Source organism: Lepeophtheirus salmonis, chromosome 9 (assembly GCF_016086655.4).
Source record: "Lepeophtheirus salmonis chromosome 9, UVic_Lsal_1.4, whole genome shotgun sequence".
Taxonomy (NCBI): Eukaryota; Metazoa; Arthropoda; class Copepoda; order Siphonostomatoida; family Caligidae; genus Lepeophtheirus; species Lepeophtheirus salmonis.
The window spans coordinates 27,978,882-27,986,451 of record NC_052139.2 but is presented as its reverse complement, the minus strand read 5'-3'; the positions used below and the strand labels follow the sequence as shown (position 1 = coordinate 27,986,451).

Below are 7,570 nucleotides of genomic sequence, written 5' to 3'. Positions count from 1 at the left end.
CATCTTACTAATAGTAACAGCCCCTACATCATAACCGAACATCCATACAATATCTCACATTCAGTGAGAATGTCATCAGAACAAAAAACCAGCGGGAAGCATGGTCTTGGGCAATGGAGTCTCCCCCTCCCGTTTTTGTGGATAGGAAGGAGTGGCTCAATCCAGATCGAATTTTGGGGACAACTTTGTTTTCACTCAAGAGCTCCGTGTCATTGTGCTGCTGAGACACAGGCCTTCCTCAGATACAACTTTCTGGACTCTGGAGACCTTAAGCGTGTGGCTGCCTTCATCTGCAGATGCAAAACCTATTGAATTAATCTATCTATGCACATCTGAAAGAGAGGTGGGTGCTACTCATCACAGGAGCTTCCAGTCTGTAGAGGCTTCCATTAAGGAATGGACGTAGATCGATTCTGGCTACATAGTCAAAGACTGCGATGGATTTAGGCCTCGTATTGAGAAAATTATTAGAGGTGAGGCCCACATATTGAAGACGTGTTGTGCGAAGCACTATTTGTAAATGACTTTGTAAATAAATGTACTAACAGAAACTTTGGTCTTAAATTTTAACCTTTAAAAGTTGAAAGTCAAAAAATGTCACCCACTGAATAAGATTTACCCTTAATTTGGTAAAAATCAATCTATTATTGTTTATTTAGACGTATTTAATATTGTGTGTATTTTGCGTTCTATATGTACAATTGGCTTTGGTTTAACACTGTCCCGGTTATCAGGAACAGTTCCAATATTTTAACTGTGTGTTAAGCATAAAGAAGGATAAAGAACACGAGGTCAGTTGCTACAAGTGTTGCAACTGACCCCTTAATATATACTTTCATTGTTACAGCCTCCTTTAACTCCTTAACCTAATTATATTATGTGATAATCCATTTTGTATCAAGGATATTCTACCTTAATAAATCAGGTGTAGTAAAAATAGATTAAATATTTTTCTAATAGATGGCTATATTAATGTGTGTCTCGCATTGTATAAGTGCGATAAGATTACACCACTAGGGGGTTGTAGAAACATAACATTGTGTACTAAAAAAACTTTCATTTATGTAATTGTTTGAACGTGATAAGATTATTTACTGCACTAGAGAGATGAACGTTTTATGTTTAAATTATCATTATTGCAGAGACAGAGAGAGAGAGCAGTCGGTACGATACATTAAATAGAGAATTCTAGCAATAGTGACGTCATAGACTATCCTCCTGACATGGTTTTGAGAATATAACTACGGAATAATTATATCTAAATTCATATATATTTATTTCATTTTGGATTTTTAATACAATTTATACACCAAACATAGGCGAGAATTTGACGTCAAAGACACACATAAAAAACCACCATGATCTATTGAATAATTGAAAAAAGAGCAGACGCATAAACCAATTATTTTTTCTTTTCTAATTGCCTCTCTACAAAAGTTATACCCCTATATTAAAAATTATATAAAGCTTGCACATGGGGTGGAGCACTTCCTGCCTTTTGTTTTTTCTTACAAAAATAAGAAAATGATGATATCTTTTTTGACAGATATAAAATACAAATTTATAATATATTGCTCAAATTTAGTAAATTGTTGCATAGTAAAATTTTCTCTCCTTCTCTTTGACGTTCTCAAATATGTGGATAAACTACGTTTTCCACATATTTATGACGTCTTATTACAAAGTTATACGTGTGTACATAAATACTTTAGATTGCGAAAGACTAGGTTAGTAAGTAACTTGGTTGTTGAAGAGTAGGTGATAGCGGTGACGACTTTCCAAGACGGAACAATCAATATGGGTTCTTTTAGGAAAATGGAAGATTGTGCTCTTTTAGAAATTACAGCCTTTTTTTTTTTTTTTTTTTTTTTAAAGCTGTTGTCATAATTATTTTTATTCATGAAGAGTTAACATGTAAATAGTAAGTTGTGGAACCTTTAGTTCAATGCAGTAATACAATCGTCCGATTAATGTCCAGTACGCCAAGTTTTGCTCAATTATTAATTGCCAAAAATAATCCAATCGATAGTATAAAGTAATCCCCCAGTTCGTGAATGACAAAGTGTAAAGTTATACGTGCAAGTCTTTGTTTGACTTAGAGTAGAATTGAGTATCGACATCGTTGTAATTTTTACTTATTTGATTGTTACAAGATACAAATAATATTTAGATTAACTTTAAGGGATATACATCTTCAGAAAGCATCGAAAGAAGATGAGAATAGTGGAAAATGTATCATGTAGATTGTATGAGTATACACCCGAGGCTCCAATTCATTTATGGGTAGAGTGCGATACCCTTGACAGTATATGGACGTAAATATGGAAAACTGGGCTGTATAAAAAATAAATATAACTCTTCTTGGATGCTGTTAAATAGACTGGCTATTTTTATTGACCATTTGGGGTATTGTTTGGGTTCAGTGGATGTAGATGTTTTAAATTAAAGGTGACAGTTATTATTCACACTTTATAGTCCGATCAACTCATCATTTTATAGATGAAAAAGTTTAAAACTTATGGCCACCGACGTCCAGATAGGGCAGCAAAACGTGGACGTAAGAGGTTGTATTAGAAACAGTTTGATATTTTTTATAAATTTTCAATAATTCTCGAGTATGAAGAGAATCCCAAATCGTCCATCAGGGCCTCCTGATGTTTTTATACGCAACAGAGAAGTCGTTGACGAGGTGATTCACCGATTCTTCCTTAATCATCTTCTCCAACCTAGAAAAAAATAATATTAATAGTCCACATTTTCTGACAACCCCTGTGTATCATATATCTCAAAACTACTATAACCTAATAATAAAAATGAGATTAATAATTTTGAATGCAAAATTAATAGTTTTTACATTGAAGATCATGCAATAGTTAAGTAATAATTCCTTGTATCTTTGATATATTAATGCTGTCATTTTTTACTACACTGATGAAAATTATTATTAGATCATAAAGTTCTTATATTATAATGTGTGACTCGTTAATCAATATTAATCAAGCAAAGTTTCTTTGTATGTCTGTCTGTTTAGGCTTCATTTACGAGTGTGCGCTTAATTTTTAAAACTCCATTAGTACTTTATCGAGAGAAAAAAACAACTACGGAGAAGCAACTGTGTATAGCTATAGCCTAGCACTAGCGTGCGAGTTTTGTTGTCGTTGTTGAGTCTTCTTTATTTTATATGGAAGTTAGCATGATACTTTCAAGCTTGAGGGGATAACTACGAGTGTGTGTGAGCTCATGAAAGACGAAGACTGGAAAGTAGCCCTAATTATTTGTTAGGAACTAATTCTTTTTTATGTCTTTGACTGATACGGAATGGGCCTTGTAATTATTTCCTTCATCTCACAGCAGCTTCCAGCTAATTTAATTAGCAAAAGCGATCAAGCAGTTAGAAGTCAACCACCATTCCATGCACCACGTTTGCAAGCACCCAGAAGATAGATCCGGCCTCAAGGATCGTGCTTAAAGAGATGGCTAGCCGTTTTTATTTGCCCATTTTAACAAAACAAGTCCATGGCAAGATCCTGGGTGAATTAGGAAACAAAGTTATTAACAATTAATTATTAATATAAATCCTAAAAACATGTTTCAGTCAATATATCCAGCCTTTGAAGTGATGGTGAACTGCAGACCCTCTGGATGTACATGGCAAGGCACAGGTTTTGTTGGCGGAGGTCTTTAGGACGCAGGTGCTATTGTGACGTCTCCTGCAGGCCTTTGACTATAAAAATACCCCAATGAAATAGTGTAAAGGGTTACGGTTTGGGATCTGCAGTGGACATGAGTGCAGTGGAACCACTCTTGGGGATTTTTTGCGGTATGGGTAAGTACTCCATCTCGTTGAGCACATCGAAGGATTTAATCTATTGGAAAATTTTAGCGCCCAGAATTTTAACATAATCATCAGCCTTCAGCCAGTATCCTAAAGGGAAGCACACTGGAGATATGTCCTTCCTGTTGGATGCAACCAGGACTACAATCATCACTAAAGCTCCCCTGCTACATACCATCTTATCATCAAAAAAGATCAAAATGAGCTCACAGACTCTCTATCTCCTCCTCTCCTTTAAAGAACCCTGGACACGGCTGAAAAGGACTTGTTTGTGGATATGTCAGCAATTGAAGAGCTCAGGTTTTTCTTGAAGGCATACTTCAAGCAATTGACAAAGAGAGGGCTTTCATCCTTTTCCTGAAGAGTGTTTGAAGTCTCCCTGACTTTCAATCGCCTACAGGGTGTCCACATTAAATTGGAACTACTTTAAACTTCATCCAGATCCATAATGTCGATATTCGGGGTTAAATTATACTAATATAAAAGGTTGCGGGAACAATATACCATAAGTTCCACCACAATTGTTTTGACAACAAACAATAGTCATCATGGAACAAGCAAGGAGAGACGCCATCCTCGAATTGGCTTGTGCGGGACACAAGCCCTCTGCTATCTACAAGCTTCTTAACTACCCCAAGAACACAGTGTACCGGATCTTCAATGCCTGGGAGGTTGAGGGGAAGGTCTGCCGCAAGGCCTACAACATGAAAAGTGACCAAATCTGCACTCTCCGCTTCCTTGAAGGCCTCCGGAAGTCCATCAAGGCTTCGCCGGGGACTTCCTTGTCCAGGTTGGCCAAGAACCGTGAAGTGAGCAAGCAGCGGATCTCCAAGGCTGTGAATGAGGACCTCAGGTACACGGTCATACCGAATGGCCAAAGAAAACATCCTCACGGCATCCATGAACGCCACCAGGCTCACCAACGGTAAGTGTCTCCTTATTGACCTGAACAGCCATGGAGGAAGAATCATCTTCTTCTCCGATGAGAAGAACTGGATTGTCGACAGAACCTACAACGTCCAGAATGACAGGGGGTTTGCCAAGGAGAGAGAAGAGGTCCCTGCAGTCTTCACCACAAAATTCCCGGTCTCCGTGATGACCTGGGGTGTCATCTGCAGCACCGGTGAGGTGATGCCTCCTTTCTTCTTCAATGCCAAGGAAAGGGTTATTGCGATAAGGTACAGCGAAGTCATGGAGGAGTTTGTCATCCCCTGGATGAAGGATACGGCCGCTGGGAGGGAGTTCATATTCCAACAAGACTCAGCGGCCGCACACATCGCCATGAGGACCTCTTTAACTCCCACGACATCACTTTCTGGGATCGCAACACCTGGCCCTCCAACTCACCCGACCTCAATCCGTGTGATTAGTACTGGTAGGGGAAGTTGGAGAGGGGGTGTGCAAGGTCAGCCACAAGAGCATTGCGGCCCTGAATGGCTCCATTACGAGGGAGTGGAATGCTGTCGATTCTGCAGAAGTCATCAGGGCATGCAAATCCTTTAGCGACAGGATGGAGAAGATGGTGGCTGCTGAGGGAGGACAGGTTGAATAAATTTATTGTTTAATATCATGTCTAACTTTTTCATATTAACAAATACACTCCAAATTCCATTTTTATCGAGCAGGTTGAATTTTAAGATAGTTCAAATTTATCGTGGACACCCTGTATAGACATTGTAAATCTTCTGTCACATGGTCCAAGTCTACTCCCAGATGGCCTTCTGCGACATAACCGCACGGAAGACCGCTGCGACCTCAATCATCTTCTCGTACTATGTACACATGGCGATGACTACAACAATATTTTCTTAGCCAACGATTATATATCTACAACATTGCTCTCTGGAACATTGTGAAAAAAATACAAAAATACTCTTAGCATCTCAAAATTTGTTTAAAAGATTCTATTAAAAATCTACAGTTGGCCTGGTAGGCAAGGGAAACTAACCCTCAAAGCAGCCAAACATTATTTTGAGGCCAAACCGAGTATATCCATGTCTGAAGTCGTCAAATATAAGTCCATAGACCGGTTTAACGTTTCAAAAAGTGGTCAAGGCTGATGGGAAGGAAGTCAAAGAGGCTTTAGGAAAGGTTATTCTTGACTCAGACCCGTTAAAAGTTTCGTTTGGAGCGTTGTTGTATGAGTCTTTTTCGATGACTTCTTGATTTACTTCTGTCTATTGGTGGCTTTTATATCCACCAATGGCCGCTAAGTTCACAAATAACCTTCCTTTAAATATATTCAACTATCTTTGATGACTACCATTACTGAACTCAATGGACTTCCTTTAGATTAAAATGTAGTAATGAACCCGGTACAATAATAATTAATTAAGAAAAAATATTATCAAAACTCATTAGCTGAGCTTATATAACATGAAACATTTAATTTTTTCATAGTAAATTAGTAAAGCTGAGTGATTAAAAGGAATGATTATTTATTATAATATCATTTTATATTAAATTTAACATATGCAATCTCATATCGATATGTTGAATATCATTTTTCGCTCAAATGTCCTACATTATCATATTTTTACAGCGTTAGTTAAATGTTTACAAAGGATGAAACTTTAAGCACTTGAGCTTTCTAGGTTAGAAAGTTAAAGATGAATTTAGTCTTCACTTGCAATACATATCCTATAATTTCTATCATTGCATTATTTTCCAAATTTTAAAATGAAATCTGTTTGTAAGAATCTCAAAATGTAGGTAAATGTTTGTGCATAGACATACCCATAAAAACATTATTTTGGACACGGAAAGTTAAGTATTATAGTATTATATTTCAGTAATTGATCCTGCAACTTTCAAGAAATTTATTTTAACTACAGGATGTACTAGAAAAAATAGTCGGTCAAGCAATGACAGATTTAAACTTTAATAATTTTTTCAGGAATCAATATATTAGCCTGTTCAGAAAGGATTGAGAAAGATTCGTTTGAAGGGATTGGATAAGATTTACCTACAAAAATCCACCAGGATAGATTTTTTCATGAAATTTATGGTGGAAAATGATTCAATAATTATTCAAAGACAAAATAACTCATTCCTCCGTACCATATTCGCACATTTTTCTTCATTCGTCTGAGATCTACAATGACCCGACTATCATTTACCCCGATGCCTGCCCTATTCGTGCAACCATCTTTCGAAAGGCTGGTGAGATCTGCAATGGTCATTTTAAGCTAGAGAATGGTAAATCATCAGGACGGCCCAGGGAGACAAGGACACCCAACAACATCGCCCAAGTCAAGGACATGGTAAAGAACTAACCCCAATTGTCAATCAAGAGGTCTCAGGGTGTGAGTACCCCATTCTTACCCTCAGGCCAACAAGGATGAGCGAGTGAAGTGATGTAGGGCTCTAATTAAGCTCTTCCAGGACGACGGAAAGCAGTTTTTGGCGTCCTAGCTGTTTGTACATCACGAATCCTGTTTTTTGTCGAATGTGAGCGAGTGGAGGGATGTCTGGATGAACCCTTAGGGAAAAGTAGACCTCAGCCACTTCTCCAATAGTGAGAAAAAGAAGGCTGATGATCCAGATGGTTTGTATCTGAAAATCCAACCGAGTTTTGATACAAGCCTGCTGGCTGCAACCACTACCAGCCAAGAGAAAATGATAGAATACTTGTTCACGACAGGAAAACGGGTTTCCAGCCTAAAGAAGAACAAAACTCACCTGAAAGGAACCTCTGCTCATGTGGGACAACGCACATCCCCAGTTAGCAAGTAA

At 37.8% G+C, this 7,570-nt stretch overlaps 1 long non-coding RNA gene across 1 annotated transcript; it reads left to right on the top strand.

The window, feature by feature from the left end:
• The first annotated feature begins 1,986 nt into the window (after positions 1-1,986).
• On the top strand, positions 1,987-5,547 carry LOC139906431 (uncharacterized). The gene is made up of 4 exons (XR_011781931.1): positions 1,987-2,124; positions 2,183-3,531; positions 3,596-3,826; positions 3,884-5,547. It is a non-coding gene; the product is annotated as an uncharacterized lncRNA (long non-coding RNA).
• The last annotated feature ends 2,023 nt before the right edge of the window (positions 5,548-7,570 follow it).